Raw genomic sequence first — 19,004 nt, 5'->3', positions numbered from 1 at the left:
CATTTTAACACAAAAAACTGGAAAAACCTATTGACTTGAGCCTGCCAGCCCCCATAATATATAGCCTACCAGCCCCTGTAGTATATAGCCTGCCAGCCCCTGTAGTATATAGCCTGCCAGCCCCCTAGTATATAGCCTGCCAGCCCCCTGTAGTATATAGCCTGTCAACCCCAGTAGTACATAGCCTTACAGCCCCCTGTAGTATTTGGCTTGCCAGACCAGTAGTATATAGCCTACCAACCCCCTGTAGTATTTAGCCTGCCAGCTCCATAGTATATAGCCTGCCAGCCCCCCTGTAGTAAAAAAACCCCCCACTGTACTCATCTTTCAGGGTCCTTTGGTCTTCTTTGTGTCTTTGCACTCGGCCAGCACACACAATCACATCATAATATACAATTAGAATAAAAACTACGGAGTAAAGTCATATGGGGGTAGGAACATGTTTCTCTCTACACAGAAGACCTCCTTACATACTTAGTGGATAACAACCAATCTGTTAGTGGGACCATTAGCATTGTTAAAACTTATGTAGCCTATTTAGGATTCACCATTAATTGGGATAAATACATTAATACTCCTGCTACGGGCTATCCCCCAAAGAGTCTTGCCGCAGGGAGCACCCCTAAAATTGTTACCAAATTCAAATACCTGGGGATTAGGATAACAATATCACCTGAAGGCTATATTAAAGATAACATGGACACTCTAGTATACAGATTTTTAACAAATATGAATACTTAGTGTAAACTTTCCTTGTTGCCAGTGGGCAGAGGCAATTAGATCAAGATGGTGCTAATGCCCTAGTTTTTGTACATCTGGCATAACTCACCAATATGGATTGCACAAACTGTGTTTTATAAAATATGTAGTCTGTTTTGTAAACTTGTTTGGTGAGGGCAGTATGCCATAATCAGCCTTAACACTCTGCGGCGAGGTAAAACAGAACAAAGTCTATGTATCCCCAACCCATATCTATATTTTTTAGCTTCTCAATTACAGAAGCACACACATGCACCGGGAAAAAGAAGGTGACCTCCCGCAGACCTTGACGCAGAACCGACACATGCAGGAACTCGGGCACATGATCTTAGTGAATCGCACCGGACCCGAATCCTCGTCGGTAACGCACCACGGGATCGCGACGGGACCGGGTAAGTAAATCTTCCCCACTATGTTGGACCCCAGTCCATTTGACATATATAGTATTCATTACTAGATTCAAACCTTATGAATCGGATTTCTGAAGTGGGATGTCCAGGACTTATAGACAAGTTTGGAAGTACTGTGCAAGCAAAAAAAAAATAAATAAAAAATAAAATTAGAGGCAATTAGATCAAGATGGTGCTAATGCCCTAGTTGTTGTACATCTGGCATAACTCACCGATATGGATTGAACAAACTGTGTTTTATAAAATACGTAGTCTGTTTTGTAAACTTGTTTGGAGAGGGCAGTATGCCATAATCAGCCTTAACACTCTGCGGAGAGGTAAAACAGAACAAAGTCTATGTATCCCCAACCCATATCTATATTTTTTAGCTTCTCAATTACAGCACTTTGTGGGGTGGGGCATAGTGGACACTGTCAATTTGACGGGTACACTAATTGCATCATGGTCAAGTTTTGCCAGCCCGGTCCATGCATTATAAGACAATTTTGGTGGAATACCATTTGTCGTAGGCCTACATTCATTCGCATCAAGAGAATTTGGTCAAATGCCAGAACTATTATGGGCATTTCCAAAGGGATTTTATTTTTGTTGTTGGATTGTGTATAACGCATTGCTCTTTTGCATATCTTGATGTACGGACGATTGGTCCTTCTACTGTTTGCAACTTTGTGAAATAATATTCTTGTTTGTTATTGGTTTCTATATGAAAAATTTAATAAAAAATATCAGATTTAAAAAAAACAGTCATATGGGACAATAGGACTGAGGGCCCTGCTCACAAGAGCTTGCATTCTATGAGGATAAAGAGGGTGACACAAGAGGTATGAGAGATTGTATAATGATACAGCCATTCTTTGTAAGGAAACAGTGGAAAATAATTTATTAAATAAAGATGCTGCTGCTTGAGCCAGCTTGAATCAGCCGCCATCTTGTATACAATGTCCAAAGTCAATGGGACTGCAAAGAAGCCTGCAGCTTGGTATCTGGTGTTTGGTGGAATACAGACTGGAAGAGTATACAGGTTGGGTTAGTAAAGAGAGAGTTGAAATTTCTGGAAGAGTATACAGGTTGGGTTAGTAAAGAGAGAGTTGAAATTTCATGCAGTTAACAAGTGTGAAAGGCCTGCCTAAAGAGGTGGGTTTAAAGAGCATGTTTGAAAAGTTTGGAAGTAGGATATTTGTCTCATAGGATGGGGAATGGCATTCCAGTGAATTGGTGCAGATAGGGAGACAAGGTTGGGTGGTAGACTAAGATGAGAGAGTAGAGGTTGGGAGGTGCAGCATCATGCAAAGCTTTGTGAATGTGGGTGATTATTTTAAACTGTATTCTGAAGGAAACGGGCAGCCAGTGCAGTGACACACAGACTAAAGGCATCCATGTAACTATTAGTCTGAAAGACAAACCTGGATGCTGCTTTAAGAATAGAATGGAGAGAGTTTAATGACTGGAAAACTGGTTAGCAGGGAGCTACAGTAGTCTAGGTGAAAGTGATAGCGCACGGCGGGGATCGCGATGGGACGGGTAAGTAAATGTGTCCCAATATTTCCCAATTTTTCCCAATTTTCCAATAAATGAATGGCCTGAGCAGCCTCTAGAAATATCAGGGATATCATGGTAATTAGTGGCTTAATTATGAACAAGATCATGTCTACAACATTTGTGTAGAAATACTCCTTTCTAAGCCCCTACAACCCCTTCTACCCAGCCAGTGACAGAAATGGCAATAATCAAATGTATATGTTTTGAGTATGAATTATGGCTTGTCAGGGTGTATATTATTATAAATAAAAGTCTGTTAACAATGTTTTTAGAAGAAGTTTGTGCCATATATTTAGCAATGATATGGTGCAGTACAAAATTCAGTCCACCTGTTCGTTAACTGACTTGTTGAGCAGGAAAGTTCTCTCTCTTTAAAACTGTTTGTAGGGCCAGAAATATAGAAAGCAAGTTCTGAGTTATAGTTCCAAAAATTGTACTGGCCTCTACGGTAGCCAATATGTTGAAGGGAACCGGTCACCACATTTTTCACATACACAGCTAGTGGCAGGTTCCTATAGAGCCCTGGTAACATCCTGACATCCTGCTTTTAGCTAAAAATAGTTTCTCTGAGATTCCCATAAAATCAGAGTTATAATATTGCCTACATCTTTGGAGCGAGTTGAGGGGACGTGGTGTAAAGTTATGTGAACAGGGTAACATCATCAAAGGTCCTTAAGCTACTCAAAATTAGCAAAATGTACCCCATGTACATATTTGACCACATAAAACAATCCCAGCAGCTTCCATGGACTTCTACTCCTCTCCATGCAGGCTGCTGTGAGTTCATGTTATACAATATGTTGTGATTTTGTGATATATATATATATATATATATATATATATATATATGTTTGGTGTATAGTTTTCTAATGCTCCAAAAGCTGTAGGACCTGCAATGTTGTCACCCTGGGCACTTGACATTATAGCTGCATACAGATATAGGATGGGGAGGAGCTGCTGGATTCAGCCCGAAGAGGCCACGCCCACCTCGACTTGCTGTAGCCATGCTTAGATACCAGGTAAAACTATAAAGTTGTAAATATGGGAATCTAAGGGGAACAATTTTTGGCTAAAAGAAAGGTGTCAGTTAGTTACCAGGGCTCTATGGGAACCTGTCACTACATGTATTTGTGAAAAATGTGGTGATGGGTTCCCCTTAAGTATATAAAATAGGACATAGAGCATAGGTCATGAGTATAGCTGTCAGTGATAATTAAGGAGTTACGTGTATTTACATGAAGAATTTTTCAGATTTTTTAACACTTACAATACTCACAATGTTACAGCGCTGCAAATTTTTATTTTAACAGGATATACAGTTACATATGCAGTCAGTGTCAGTCAGTGTCTTGAATTTGCTTTTCAGCAGTCATTGTCAGTTTCCTATTGAAAGAATATGACAAAATGACATTTAGGCATCATTTTGTGAAAAGCTAATTTAAAAGTAACAATCAGAATGACTACGTTTCCTGTTGACATGTTAGCAAAAATGGCTGACACAGCAATAAAGCATAATGCCACTATTTCTGCAAGTATACAACTATATAAATAACTACATAAATAATTGACAACTTTGTGCCATTGCTTTAACTTCTGATTTGCTAAGATATGGACAAATTCAAGGTTTTTTTTTTCAAAAAATTGTCACATCCAGATAGAATTAAATGTATTATTGAAACATTTTTTCAAAGTGTATATATACAGATCCCTTTAAATACAAATTGCAGTTTATATATATATAATCAGCACTAGTGATGTACTGGCTGTAAATACTATGTACTACTGGGCTGCGGCTACTGGATGTATATACTATGCACTACTGGGTAAGGGCTACTGGCTGTCCATACTATGTATTACTGGGTAGGGGCTACTGGCTGTCCATACTATGTATTACTGGGCTGGGGATTCTAGCTGTATATACTATGTACTACTGGGCTAAGGGTACTGGCGGTATATACTATGTACTGCTGGACAGGGGGTACTGGCTTTATACACTATGTTAAAGATCCTTATATGTAAATTTGGGTTAAAACGGTTAAAGGGGCATTCCAGGAATATAAACAACTGATACAAAAACACATAATGCTATAAATAGATGAAAACAACAAATATATTTCTGTTATGATTGCCAAAATTTTATGGGCTTTCTAAATTAGGGGAAGTTATCTTCAAGAAAGCCGCCACAGGATAAACTGTCATGAGCCCTCAGTTCTCAGTAACAGCTCCTTCTCCTCATGTTCTGCTCAAAGTGATTATCTAGACAGACTGTCCTGCTCTCTTCCTATAGTAATGATGTGTAACTTCCATCACTGCACATTGGCCCTCTGAGATGGCGTCCCACCACAATACTGGCCATACTCATGTTCTTCTTTTTTCTCTGCATATGGACTGACCCCCAACTCAGTAAGCTCGCACAGTGGAAGAATTATGGACACACAGCACTCCAGGTGAGCTGTTTCTCTTCCACATCCCTTTATTGTACATACTTATGTACATCATCATCAAGTCCCCTGCATGTAAAAACCATCTTTCGCTTCCAATATACAGTCCCATGCCAAACAACACACTTTTCTCCCTTTAACGGTTCTGTCTGCTTTTTGGTATGGCTGCTTTCTTCCACAAAATGTGCCATGTGATGTGAATATGTGGCCTGCAGCCATCTTCAGGCCTGTGTCTGCTCCCTTGGGACAAAATTAATAGACTGCTTAAAGGGCCAGTAGCATTGTAATTCTTCATTACAGTGTATGTCCACAACATTATTCGGCTAACGGAAGCAAAATTTTAAATAACAACTAATTACATATTAGCTCACACTTTAATGCCCCATTTGAATATTAATTATGCTTATCCCTGTAATATCCCTTGAATGAATTCTGCTTTGTTAAAGAATGTAAAGTTTGAAGATTTTAAAAAGATACAATAGAGCTTTCTTTTGTGCATACTATGTTAGAATATTAGGTATCATCCTACTAAGCAAGTTAGACACACAACCTCAATTAAACTAAAATAGTTTCCAACAAATGTTAAGGTAAACGTTTCATGTTCGATATTGGATGATATTTCTCTCGCCAAAATGCTACTATAAAGCATGACAGCATAAATATACAGCAGCTCATTCTTACAACATTCTAACATACAGAGCTGTATTTTACTATCTGGCAATCCATTTTACTGCAAAATGAATATAAAAAAAGAAAATATATTGCTTGAAAATGGCAATGATTTTGTTGATACTGTTCCAAGCCTTAAAACATAAAACAATATCAAGATACCAATAAATGAGAGGTAATTAATGCAATAGAAGTATGCAGTTCAACCTCAGCTTAAAGCGTCGCATTGCATTACTATATCAGCAGTAGACAATACTGGCGTTTTAAGGCGGCCAACATGATTAAGCTGAATCCTAATTGACTTCTCCATTAAAAATGCAGGCAAAGAAACTCCTTTAACCTTTATTATTGATTGAACATAACACTCACCATTCAATTATAATTCAAAATGATCATTTGTTATAATATAAAAAAGATGTATTAGCCATATCCTTTAACTTAATAAAATCAATGGTATCACCTGCGAACAAGGAAAAATACTATAGTAAGACTAAATCATGACTATCTAAGGCATGAAAAGTAGAGAAAGCAATGGTAGTGTAGTAGGTTAACAGTTGAAGCGATTAAAAGCGAATGGAGTAATTGATCCACCCACCTCCTTAGGCTCCTTGCACATGGCTACTCACCCGGATGTAGTACATGCCCGGGTGGTCTAGGGAGGTGGAAGCACTTCTCACTGTATGGCTAGGTCACAGCCCACATTATGGTCATGTGTATGAGGCCTTAGATTGATTCACACAACATTAAATGCATTTTAACAGGTTTTTTAAATGCCGCACTTTGGATTTTTGTCCAAGTTTTCAATGGGACTTGATATTTATAGTAAAAGATAAAAAGGTAAAAAATTATCCGAGATGAGGTGATGGTCCTGTAAATGCAATTTTTCTTGATAAAAAAAAAAAAAAGCAATAGGTAGACGAATTGGGTCTTTCCTCAGTTTGAAAGTTTGCTCACATTCAAACCAGCTCTATAAACTTAAAGCTAGAAGTTTGGGCAGTTTTCTTGTCTGGTGTCAACACTTTGCCAAGTAGGGAAGTCATCAGCAGTGATCTAAGAAAACCTATTGTTATTGCCCATCAATCTGATAAAAGTTAGAAGGTGATTAGATAACAAGATTAGAAAAAGACTCACATTCACATGATTCACATGAACGTGTGATTTCTCGAGTCCCATTTTTCCTAAACTGAATTACGGGAGAAAATAGGACATGCTCTATATTTTTATATGACTAGTATACAATACGGTACGGTGTTAACAGCGGCAAAATAAATGGTTGGACATATTGTCCATAGAAATGAATGTGACCATATGTAACGCTAATGGTACGATACAGATAGCATACGGCCATTTTTATACAGTCCTGTGAATGCAGTCTAATTGTCAAAACAGGTATGGCTTCTTTAAAATGGTTCCTCTTCTTTCTAAAAAAAACCTTTATTTTCAATTAAAAGGTAATACCAGCCAATGACTCTACTGGGGTTCCTCTTACATGTTATTGTAATCCTGAAATATAATAAATGTACTGACAAATACATGGCTAACCTCTTAATTCAAATGTAAGCAATGTTTATCCCAAGACAATGGGTAATCTGAATGTCATAGTTCAGAGATGCAAGCACAATACTAGTAAGTTTAACAGGTGTAGTTGTGCTCTGTAGAGTATGGGACCATCATGTATGGATGTAGCTTATTTCTAAGTAGTGGGAGAATCTATCAAGGACAAAAGGAAAGGGATAAGCAGTAAAGCAGGAAACTATCCTATCAGAAAGACTACCAATAAAGACTATTCATCTTTACCATTGTGAGCAGTGGGTCTAATTATTTGGTACCCATCTTTGTAATATCCACATTGAAATTCCTTGTACACCGGGAGATGCTGTGGCCAATACCAGGTGTTGTGACACCACCATACTCTCCAGTTCTATACAGCTCTCTCTGCAACCCCTGATGTATCTGCCAGCTAAGCTACACAGCATATATTTCTATGTGAAAGTTCGCTAGCTACAGCAAATGCACAGGAGCTGGGAAGGAACGCCCACGCTTTCCCACACCCGCACACTCCCCTTTATGCCTATTCACGCCCTCTAGTGGTACAATAGTGGTTCTGAGTATTTCAGGGTTTCTACACCAGTTTTCTGGCATAGAAGCTCTGATAAATGTCCCCCGATATGCCAGAAGTGCTTCAAGAGCAGCTCTGTAGAACTTCTCATAGCTAGTACAACACCATATGTTTTGCTCTGCAAAGGGCTTTGTATTCATGCTGCTACAACTCATAGCTGAGTGTGTGTCTTAGCTACAGTTGGAGTGATGGATGGCAGAACCAATCGGCTGATGGAGCCGCATCCAGGAACTTTGCTTTCCTACCCTTGCTTGGATGTTCGGCCTATTTGCTTCATGATTCGGTAACTCTCTGCTTGTTTTTTACCTGATTACCTGTGTACCTCTTTGTTTATTTGTCCTGTATACATGCCTAGTGTAAGCAAAGTGGGGGAACAAGGCATGGAGAGGGGTTGTGAAAAGCGCAGGGCTTGCTCCTCCCTGTCTTGACAGAATAAGCTGGAGTCAAAAATTGGAATCCAACTACAGGTTTTAAGCATCAATCCAAATCCACTGACCCTGTTGTTTACTAAATCAATTCATGGGTGTTCATTTTCATTATATTCATAGATTTGAATATTACGTTACAGATCAGGTGCATTTGGACAAAAAGCCAATATAGGACATCCCAAAGCCTGTGTAGGGGCATTGGATTAATCTTTTCTAATTTACGGTACTTTTCCATAGGTAAAAGGAAGTGATCCCATTGAGGGTTCCACAAAAGGTAATGTACTGATGTAACATTCATTGAGTGCAATCTGTACCAACTTGAATTCCACTTGAGGGTAGAATTGCTCTTTAAAAAACAATATTAACCATGTAAACATGCAACTCTAAGAAGCGTGAAACCTTAACTAAGAAAAAAATAATAAAACTGACTTTTCCAGTGATTAACAAAACCTGATTGCCTTGGAAATACACCATCACTGTAGATTGGATTAAAATACAGAATATTGAAAAGGTCAAAGCAATGTAGTGCTTATTTTAATTCATGGAGCGTAGAACACATTAAATGTCTGATTTCCCATACTTTGCAATTAGAACAAAAAGCCCAATATTTGTTACACGCATATCACAAGCAATCTCACATTTCAATTCACAGAAGCTAAAAGCACATCATTTTAGCATTATTTGTTAATTAAGAATGCTACATGAATACGATGAACATGTCAGGTTTCTCAGCTGAACGCAATGCTTTGCACTTTGACATGTGTAATAAAACTTTTCTTGTACACGGAGAAGATGATCTATGAAACTCACAATATTTTAAAATCTCACAATGGTTTTTCATAAGATATCAATTTTGTTAATACCATATAATTAAAACATGTCAGTGCATAGCAAGTTGTAGTCTAAATTAATGACTACGTGAATTATTTTAATTAAATAACCAATTACAGAAAAATCATAAGCATGAGAGCTGACATTTAAATGAATGTCATTTAAATTGCTTCCGAACATTGTCTCATCTAGAACACTAATGTAGAATGAACTATCATATCAACATAGATTATCATTTAAAATACAGAAAGGTGATAGAGGAGAAAGATATACAATCTATACATAAATAGCAAAATAGTTTTAAAAACACTGAAAAAAATGATCAGCTCTGATCTCCTTGTAGTAACTATGTACAATAGAGCTGCTTAATTAAAGTAATGGACATGAATACATATTAGTACAATCCTTCCATTGACAGATAATTTGAATAATTTATATATATATATATATATATATATATATATATATATATATATACTGTACATATATGCACATTTTTTACTACATATTTTCCTCTCTTTAATTTCATTGTTTGTGTGTTCTTGTAGGTTTGTGGACATTTTGAATGCAGTATTTTTGGGCCAAAAGCTAGGTTTGTAATCAAAAGAAGTGGGATATACCTTTGCTTTGTTAACCCCTTTCCGCCAATGGACGTAGTACTACGTCACGGGCACCAAGGCCTTGTAACTTAGTACTAGCTTCTGGCACTGGCTGCCAAATGGCATTGGTGCCAGAAGCTGCGGGTGTCTGCTGTATGTTATAGCCGACACCCGCTGCTGACCTCTGCCGATTCCTCCGATCATTATATATATACATTATATACAAAATATTTACAACAACTCATCTGCTGGTCCAGCCCCATTCACACCTAGCACCAGTGTTTTTTTGTTTTGTTTATTGTTTTTTTAACCCCTTATCACCGACACTAGTTTTCAGCTCAATGACCAGACTCGATTTTTCAAATCTGTCTCACGATAATTGGTTATAACTTCGGAACGCTTTAACATATCCGGGTGATTTTGAGATTGTTTTCTCGTGACACATTGTACTTCATGGTAGGTGAAATTTAAGTGATAAGTTTTGCGTTTTGTTCTGAAAAAAAGTGAAAATTTGGCAAAAGTTTGTAAAAATTCTTCAATTTCCAAGTTTGAAATATTCTGGTTTCCAGACAAGATGTAAAACTACCCAAAAAGTTTGATAATTAACATTTACAGAACATCTGCTTTATGTTGGGATGATATTTTATGCTTCTGGTCATTTTTCTAGGATGTTATGAGGTGCAGAACTTTAGGTGCGATTTTTCTTCATGAAAATTGCCAAAACTCACATTTTGAGGGGCAACTCAGCTTTCAAGTGACTTTGAGAGGCCTAAATAATAGTAAAACCCCATAAATTACCCCACTATAGAAAGTTCACCCCTCAACATATGTAAAAGAACTTCTATTAAGTCTATTAACCCTTTAAGTGTTTCACATGGGTTAAAAAATATGGACTTGCGATTTAGAAACTATAGAATTTTTTTGGAAAATACATTCATTTAGGCCAAAACTGACATTTTCAGAATAAATTAAATGATGAAACGCACTACAACACTTGATGCCCAATTCCTCCCGAGTGTACTGATACCACATATGTGGTGGTAAACTGCTGTACGGGCGCACGGCCGAGTATAGAATGAATGGAGGCGCCATTCACAGCAGATTTGTATTGTCACATTGTACGACCTATACATTTTTATTTTTTTTTGGTAATGCGAACATATGAGGGCTTATTTTTTATGGGATGAGATACAATGTATAAATAATTTATTTTGGGAGTCTAAAGCTTACTCATGAGAGTAAAAAGCTTACTCATGAGATTTTATTAACTGAGCGCATGCTCAGTTACTTACAGTCGGGTCCTGCCAGGAAGGCAGAACCCGGCGGGGAGAGAAGCCTGCATCCTCGGGTCACTTGTCGGGACCCGGGGCAGCGGCAGGAGGGATCGGATCCCCCGGTAAGCACACCGGGGGGGTCCGATCCACGGGGGCACACTTGCAAGCCGCGGTCATGCTTGACTGCGGCGTGTAAGGGGTTAAACACCCGGGATCGGAGTTTTTCTGATCCTGGGTGTTAGTGCCGGGTCTGGGCTGTGATATCACAGCCCGACACCGGCACCAGCAAGACCCGGTGTCCCGAAATCTTCTTGTGACGTGCCGCCATAGAAAGGCATACGCATCAGAAGAAGTACCCTTAATGACCGCCGTAAAAAGCCGATACGGCGGTCATTAAGGGGTTAAAGAATGAGAAAATCATAACAAATACATCTAAAATAAAAAACACAGCATCCCCCACACCCAACCACATCATAAACCAACAATTGAAAATAAATAACACCCATAAAATTAACATAAATTAACATAAACACACACTACACTCTCTAATAACAGACCACCCTACACAAATAACACACCCCACATCCAAAAACAATCACAAAATACGCCCTACACTAAACTGAATCCCACGCCCACTCCCTTCCTTAGACACTGGTCTAATGTCCAAAGTTTGACTAAGAAGTCCAGACCAGTGTCCAATATCAGTTCAAAAATCCCACCACCATCACCCCCCTCCCAGCCTAACACTATTACCCAAACCAAACTATATACAATATATACAGTATTTGCAACTTGATGAAAACATAATACAATTATATCAATCCAAACCACATAAAGCCCAGGTTCGGTGCCTGTAAGCCCTACATCACTACATACTCAGAACACAAAACAAAAATCTACTGTGCAGCATCAGCCCAACACCAGGAGCGGAGATGACAGACTAAGGGACACTAAAGGAGAACCCCCTCCAAAGGAGAGAAGCCCTCCTCGTGCCCAGCCTCTCATACTCCAGAGAGCGCACTTTCACCAGGTCACCAAGATTTTATGCTGCATCAATACTAAGCACCATGCGCTCCACGATTGGTACCTGATCACTAGAGTAACTAGAAATAATGTACAATGGTCCCTGCCACCCAGGCCTCTGAATGCTCTATAGGCCCACTCCGCATAGGAGAGACTGACCAACCTGGGCCAATGGATGGAAGTGCCCACCCGGTTGTACACCTTTGTGTTAAAGGGGCACAGAAGCAGGAAGTGGCCCATGCTCTCCAGCAGGCCACCGCACTCCTCCCGGGGACAACCCCTTTCCTCATAGCTCCTACACTTCAGATTGTCCCTCAGACACAGCTTTCCATGGAAGCAGCGCCACGTCACATCCCAAAACTTCAAAGGGATTCTGATAGAATTCAAAAGACTTAAACCCACCCCTAGATCCCAACTTGGGAAATCCTTGAGGGCCAGAGGCTTCTGGAAATAGGTCAACAGAACCCTCTTGTTGAGGAGTTTCCCGACATGGTCCTGATCTCCCACACTCCCACTGGCGAATCACTTTCAGAACCGGGGTAGCGTAAGCCGGGAGATGCCCATGCGGTGTGCAGAGATCCTTCACTTGGCCTCCTGTCTCCCATTCCTGGAAGAAAGGCTGAAACCATCCCCTACAGGAGTATACCTACGGGGTAGCCCTCTCTTTCCAGAGGTTTGCTACATTGATCTTAAGAAAGGTGTTCACTAGGAATACCAGAGGGTATCATACTACACAGCTCGGTGTCATCTGCTAAAATAGACACAGTGCTAATAATTCCTACCTCTATATTATTAATAAATTAATTAAATAATAGTGGGCCAAGCACAGAACTGTGGGGTACACCACTCATAAATGGTGACCATTCTAAGTAGAAATCATTGACCACTACTCTCTGGATACTACCCTTCAGCCAGTTTTTAATCTAATTGCAAATCATTCCTGCCTTTGACTTGCATTATATGTGGTCATCAAGCCGAGTGGCTGCCCCACAATATTAAAGGAATAGGGTATTCTCTATCTCTTCCATCTCCCTCCCATCTCCAGTGGACTGCAAACTTCCCTCAGTTTCGAGCATTCATGTGCACATAGCTCAAGGGTAGTCAAGAAGGGAGCAAAAATGCTCTGTTTTGTTCATTTTAGCTTTCCTTGGCATGTGAAGTGGGTGTTAAATAACCAGGGCAGTGCCAATCAGCTGCCTGTCGGATTGTTTTTCCCCTAAGAAAAGGGATCATTATGACAATTGTCAATCAAATTGACAAATTGACAATATGAAAAGAGAAAAAATGAGCATAAACAGATCTACAAACATGGCAAAATATAAGTAAGGTATTTGGATGTATACGCAATTATTTTGCTAAAAAAACCCTTATTTGGCTTATAGTTGAGTATATAAAAAATATACTTCGTAAATTTGTATTCATGACAAAAAATTAAATACCTTATATACTCTAGTATAAGCTGACCCGAGTATAAGCCAAGACCCCTAATTTTACTACCAAAAACTGGGAAATCCTATTGACTCAAGTATAAGCCGAGGGTGAGAAATGCATTGGTCACAGCCTCCCAGTATATAGCCAGCCAGCCCCCTGTAGTATATAGTCAGCCCCCAGTAGTATATAGCCATCCCCTAGTAGTATATTGCCAGTCCCCTGTAGTATAAAGCCAGCCCCCTGTAGAATATAGCCAGCCCCCTGTAGTATATAGCCAGCCAGCCCCCAGTAGTATATAGCCAGCCAGCCTCCAGTAGTAGATAGCCAGCCTGCCTCCAGTAGTATATTGCTAACCAGCCCCATGTAGTATACAGCCAGCCCCCTTAGTTTACAGCCAGCCCAGTGTAGTATATAGCCAGCCAGCCCCATGTAGAATACAGCTTGCCCCATTGGGTATACAGCCAGCCTCCTTAAATATACAGCCAGCCAGCCCCCTTAAGTGTACAGCCAGCCAGTCTTCTTAAGTATATAGCCAGCCCCATTCAGTAGTCAGCCAGCCCCCTTAAGGATACAGTCAGCCAGCCTGCAGTTTGCCAAGCACATAAAAACAACAAACTTACATACTCACCTTCGGGCGGTCCCGATGCTCGGCGCAGCTCCCCAATGCTCCAGTCCCTGCAGCTCCTCTTCTTTCTTCTCTCTGCTGTAACAGCCGGCAGAGATGCGTCCACGCAATCAGCTGGTCGGTGCACACTATGACGTCATCAGCAGAGACACTGCCACATCATAGGGTGAACCAGCAGATCACATGGACGCATCTCTGCCGGCTAATACAGCATAGGGAAGACATAAGAGGAGCGGCAAGGAGCCACACAGAGCATCGGGAGTCGCGACAAGCATCAGGGCGCCAGAGGGTGAGTATGTAAGTTTATTTTTTTTATTGACTCATGTATAAACTGAGGTGAGGTTTTTCAGCATATTTTTTGTGCTGAAAAACTCAGCTTTATAAAAGTATGTACGGTACTATAGTATTCTTAATTCAAAGTGTAGTAATCTTAAATAGAACATTTCACCAGCTCATACATGTAGTAATGCACATACCATGTGGCCATATGACTACATTACTGTATATAGTGTAGCAGTAGGGGCTGTTACACAGATTCATGAGCACTTTGAATTTTCTTTCTAGCCCACAGTTGCCGAGTTATCAGTCCCAATATCTCACCTCTGTACTCCTCTCCATGTTTAGAGCGGAGGTTTTGGGGTTGACGGAGGGGGAAAATCTATATGATCAATATGTATACACTATATAGTACACTATACACTCCTCGGCCACTTTATTAGGTACACCATGCTAGTAACGGGTTGGACCCCCTTTTGCCTTCAGAACTGACTCAATTCTTCGTGGCATAGATTCAACAAGGTGCAGGAAGCATTCCTCAGAGATTTTGGTCCATATTGACATGATTGCATCACACAGTTACCGCAGATTTGTCGGCTGCACATCCATGATGCGAATCTCCCGTTCCACCACATCCCAAAGATGCTCTATTGGATTGAGATCTGGTGACTGTGGAGGCCATTTGAGTACAGTGAACTCATTGTCATGTTCAAGAAACCAGTCTGAGATGATTCCAGCTTTATGACATGGAGCATTATCCTGCTGAAATTAGCCATCAGATGTTGGGTATATTGTGGTCATAAAGGGATGGACATGGTCAGCAACAATACTCAGGTAGGCTGTGGCGTTGCAACGATGCTCAATTGGTACCAAGGGGCCCAAAGAGTGCCAAGAAAATATTCCCCACACCATGACACCACCACCACCAGCCTGAACCGTTGATACAAGGCAGGATGGATCCATGCTTTCCTGTTGTTGACGCCAAATTTTGACCCTACCATCCGAATTTCGCCGCAGAAATCGAGACTCATCAGACCAGGCAACTTTTTTCCAATCTTCTACTGTCCAATTTCGATGAGCTTGTGCAAATTGTAGCCTCGGTTTCCTGTTCTCAGCTAAAAGGAGTGGCACCCGGTGTGGTCATCTGCTGCTGTATCCCATCTGCCTCAAAGTTCGACGTACTGTGCGTTCAGAGATGCTCTTCTGCCTACCTTGGTTGTAACAGGTGGCGATTTGAGTCACTGTTGCCTTTCTATCAGCTCGAACCAGTCTACCCATTCTCCTCTGACTTCTGGCATCAACAAGGCATTTCCGCCCACAGAACTGCCGCTCACTGGATGTTTTTTCTTTTTCGGACCATTCTCTGTAAACCCTAGAGATGGTTGTGCGTGAAAATCCCAGTAGATCAGCAGTTTCTGAAATACTCAGACCAGCCCTTCTGGCACCAACAACCATGCCACATTCAAAGGCACTCAAATCACCTTTCTTCCCCATACTGATGCTCGGTTTTAACTGCAGGAGATTGTCTTGACCCTGTCTACATGCCTAAATGCACTGAGTTGCCGCCATGTGATTGGCTGATTAGAAATTAAGTGTTAACGAGCAGTTGGACAGGTGTACCTAATAAAATGGTCGGTGAGTGTATACTGCTGCATACTGCACATTATTCCTAGCCACTTACAGGTTGCCTATGTGGCAACTGCTATAGAACGTGTAGGTGGCTTCCCCTGTATAACATGCTTGTTGCCTTGGGGCTACAGCTCATTACATAGTTGGCTACTGCCATAGATTTTTCTTGTTGCCTAGTGTAAATAAATGCATGATTGCTGTAAATAATCTGCTTGTTGCATAAAGATTCCTATATTTTACTACCTTTACATTTCCTTTCTAGAATTCTTTCTTTTATGTGAAATTTCACTTGTTTACCTATGAAAAATCCTCACTTTTTGTCACTTTTTTAAGAGCTAAAAAAGAAGCCTGGAAACATGTTTTTGGTGTTGTATTAAATATAAGAATCATAAATTTCAGATGGAATTAGGCTTGCGGTTAGAGCTTCTGCCAGCAACAGAACTGGAGATGGAGTCCGTTTTTAGCCAGGTGTAAATGCTACTATTTCGTCACCTGCCTGTAGCTCACAGAACAACAAACCTGAAAGGTGAGATATATAAATCTTCAGAGAAAGTTACAATAAGAACATGAATATGAGTTAATCAATAATGTTTTTAAACCTTTTAAAGGGGTATTCCCACGAAGACAAGTTTCTAAAATGTACTCAGGATAACAAAATAATACATTCTCTAATTCACTGTTATTACCAAAAATACAGCGTTTCACAGATATAATTCCAACCTCTCTCTATCAGTCCTGGTGTACACTATTTCACTTGCCCCTAGACACAACCCTGTAACTTATGACTTAGGGTTGGGGACGCCATCTTGGATTTCTGTGTGATGGCCATGGAGATGAGATTTCTGTCTCTGTCTCTCTCTGCTCCCTGCACTCTAGCCCTGCCACGCTGCAGTCCAGGACAGAGCTCACTCACTGATACACAAGCACTGACTTCCTGCCAGCAGCAGCATGAGGAGGACTACAAGCTACAGACAGATAAGTTCTTTATCTGGTGAGGCACAGCAGGAAGGCACAGCAGTTCTAGTGTATAATAGCAGAGATGTAGGAGAGCTGACTGTAACACTGTGTGCAATAAGCATCTCATGGATCTCATTATCTTTGATCTGTCTCATCTCTCTCATTGTGCAAGTCCGATGACATGCCCCGTGATTTGCGCTGCATGGAAGCCAGCACAGCTACGCAACAAAAGTGTCGCATGCGACACAATCACAGCGCAGACACTTCTTAAATACCTATGCAAGACGTTTTAGCTATGAAGAACGTTCACAGTCTGACAAAAGTGCAGCGCAACCCTTTGTACATGTGCCCCAATGTGTCTGCTTAGAGAGTTCCCACCCACATTCTGGACCAGCCTAGGGAGTGATAGGAGCTAAAACTGAGTAAAATTGTAAAGTAAGGGGTTAAAAATAATATTTATTTTGTTAACATCACTAGGGCTTTTGGGACTTGAGAATTTTCATTCATGGAAAAACCCCTTTAAGGAAACAGCTTTTTTCCTTCTTTTACCTCCCCACCTTCCAAAAAAACAACCAAAAAGAAAAAAGACAGGCACTACCTATAATCACACTACAATTTGACTACAAGGTGACTATAATGACCTTCAATTTGAGAAAGCGTGTGGGGGAGTTCCCTGGGGGTGTGGTGTGAGGAGTGGGGGGGGGAGGGCGGGTATATACACTCACCGGCCACTTTATTAGGTACACCTGTCCAACTGCTCGTTAACACTTAATTTCTAATCAGTCAATCACATGGCGGCAACTCAGTGCATTTATGCATGTAGACATGGTCAAGACAATCTCCTGCAGTTCAAACCGAGCATCAGTATGGGGAAGAAAGGTGATTTGAGTGCCTTTGAACGTGGCATGGTTGTTGGTGCCAGAAGAGGCTGGTCTGAGTATTTCAGAAACTGCTGATCTACTGGGATTTTCACGCACAACCATCTCTAGGGTTTACAGAGAATGGTCCGAAAAAGAAAAAATATCCAGTGAGCGGCAGTTCTGTGGGCGGAAATGCATTGTTGATGCCAGAGGTCAGAGGAGAATGGGCAGACTAGTTTGAGCTGATAGAAAGGCAACAGTGACTCAAATCACCACCCGTTACAACCAAGGTAGGCAGAAGAGCATCTTTGAACGCACAGTACGTCGAACTTTGAGGCAGATGGGATACAGCAGCAGAAGACCACACCGAGTGCCACTCCTTTCAGCTAAGAACAGGAAACTGAGGCTACAATTTGCACAAGCTCATCGAAATTGGACAGTAGAAGATTGGAAAAACGTTGCCTGGTCTGATGAGTCTCAATTTCTGCTGCGACATTCGGATGGTAGAATTTGGCGTCAACAACACGAAAGCATGGATTCATCCTGCCTTGTATCAACGGTTCAGGCTGGTGGTGGTGGTGTCATGGTGTGGGGAATATTTTCTTGGCACTCTTTGGGCCCCTTGGTACCAATTGAGCATCATTGCAACGCCACAGCCTACCTGAGTATTGTTGCTGACCATGTCCATCCCTTTATGACCACAATGTACGCAACATCTGATGGGTACTTTCAGCAGGATAATGCGCCATGTCATAAAGCTGGAATCATCTCAGACTGGTTTCTTGAACATGACAATGAGTTCACTGTACTCAAATGGCCTCCACAGTCACCAGATCTCAATCCAATAGAGCATCTTTGGGATGTGGTGGAAAGGGAGATACGCATCATGGATGTGCAGCTGACAAATCTGCGGCAACTGTGTGATGCCATCATGTCAATATGGACCAAAATCTCTGAGGAATGCTTCCAGCACCTTGTTGAATCTATGCCACGAAGAATTGAGGCAGTTCTGAAAGCAAAAGGGGGTCCAACCCGTTACTAGCATGGTGTATGTAATAAAGTGGCCGGTGAGTGTATATTTGTCCCATATATGCATCCGCTTGTACCTTTGTTGAATCACCTTCCAAAAACCAC

This window comes from Engystomops pustulosus, chromosome 2 (assembly GCF_040894005.1).
Source record: "Engystomops pustulosus chromosome 2, aEngPut4.maternal, whole genome shotgun sequence".
In the NCBI taxonomy this organism is placed as follows: Eukaryota; Metazoa; Chordata; class Amphibia; order Anura; family Leptodactylidae; genus Engystomops; species Engystomops pustulosus.
Note: the sequence above shows the minus strand (reverse complement) of the source record.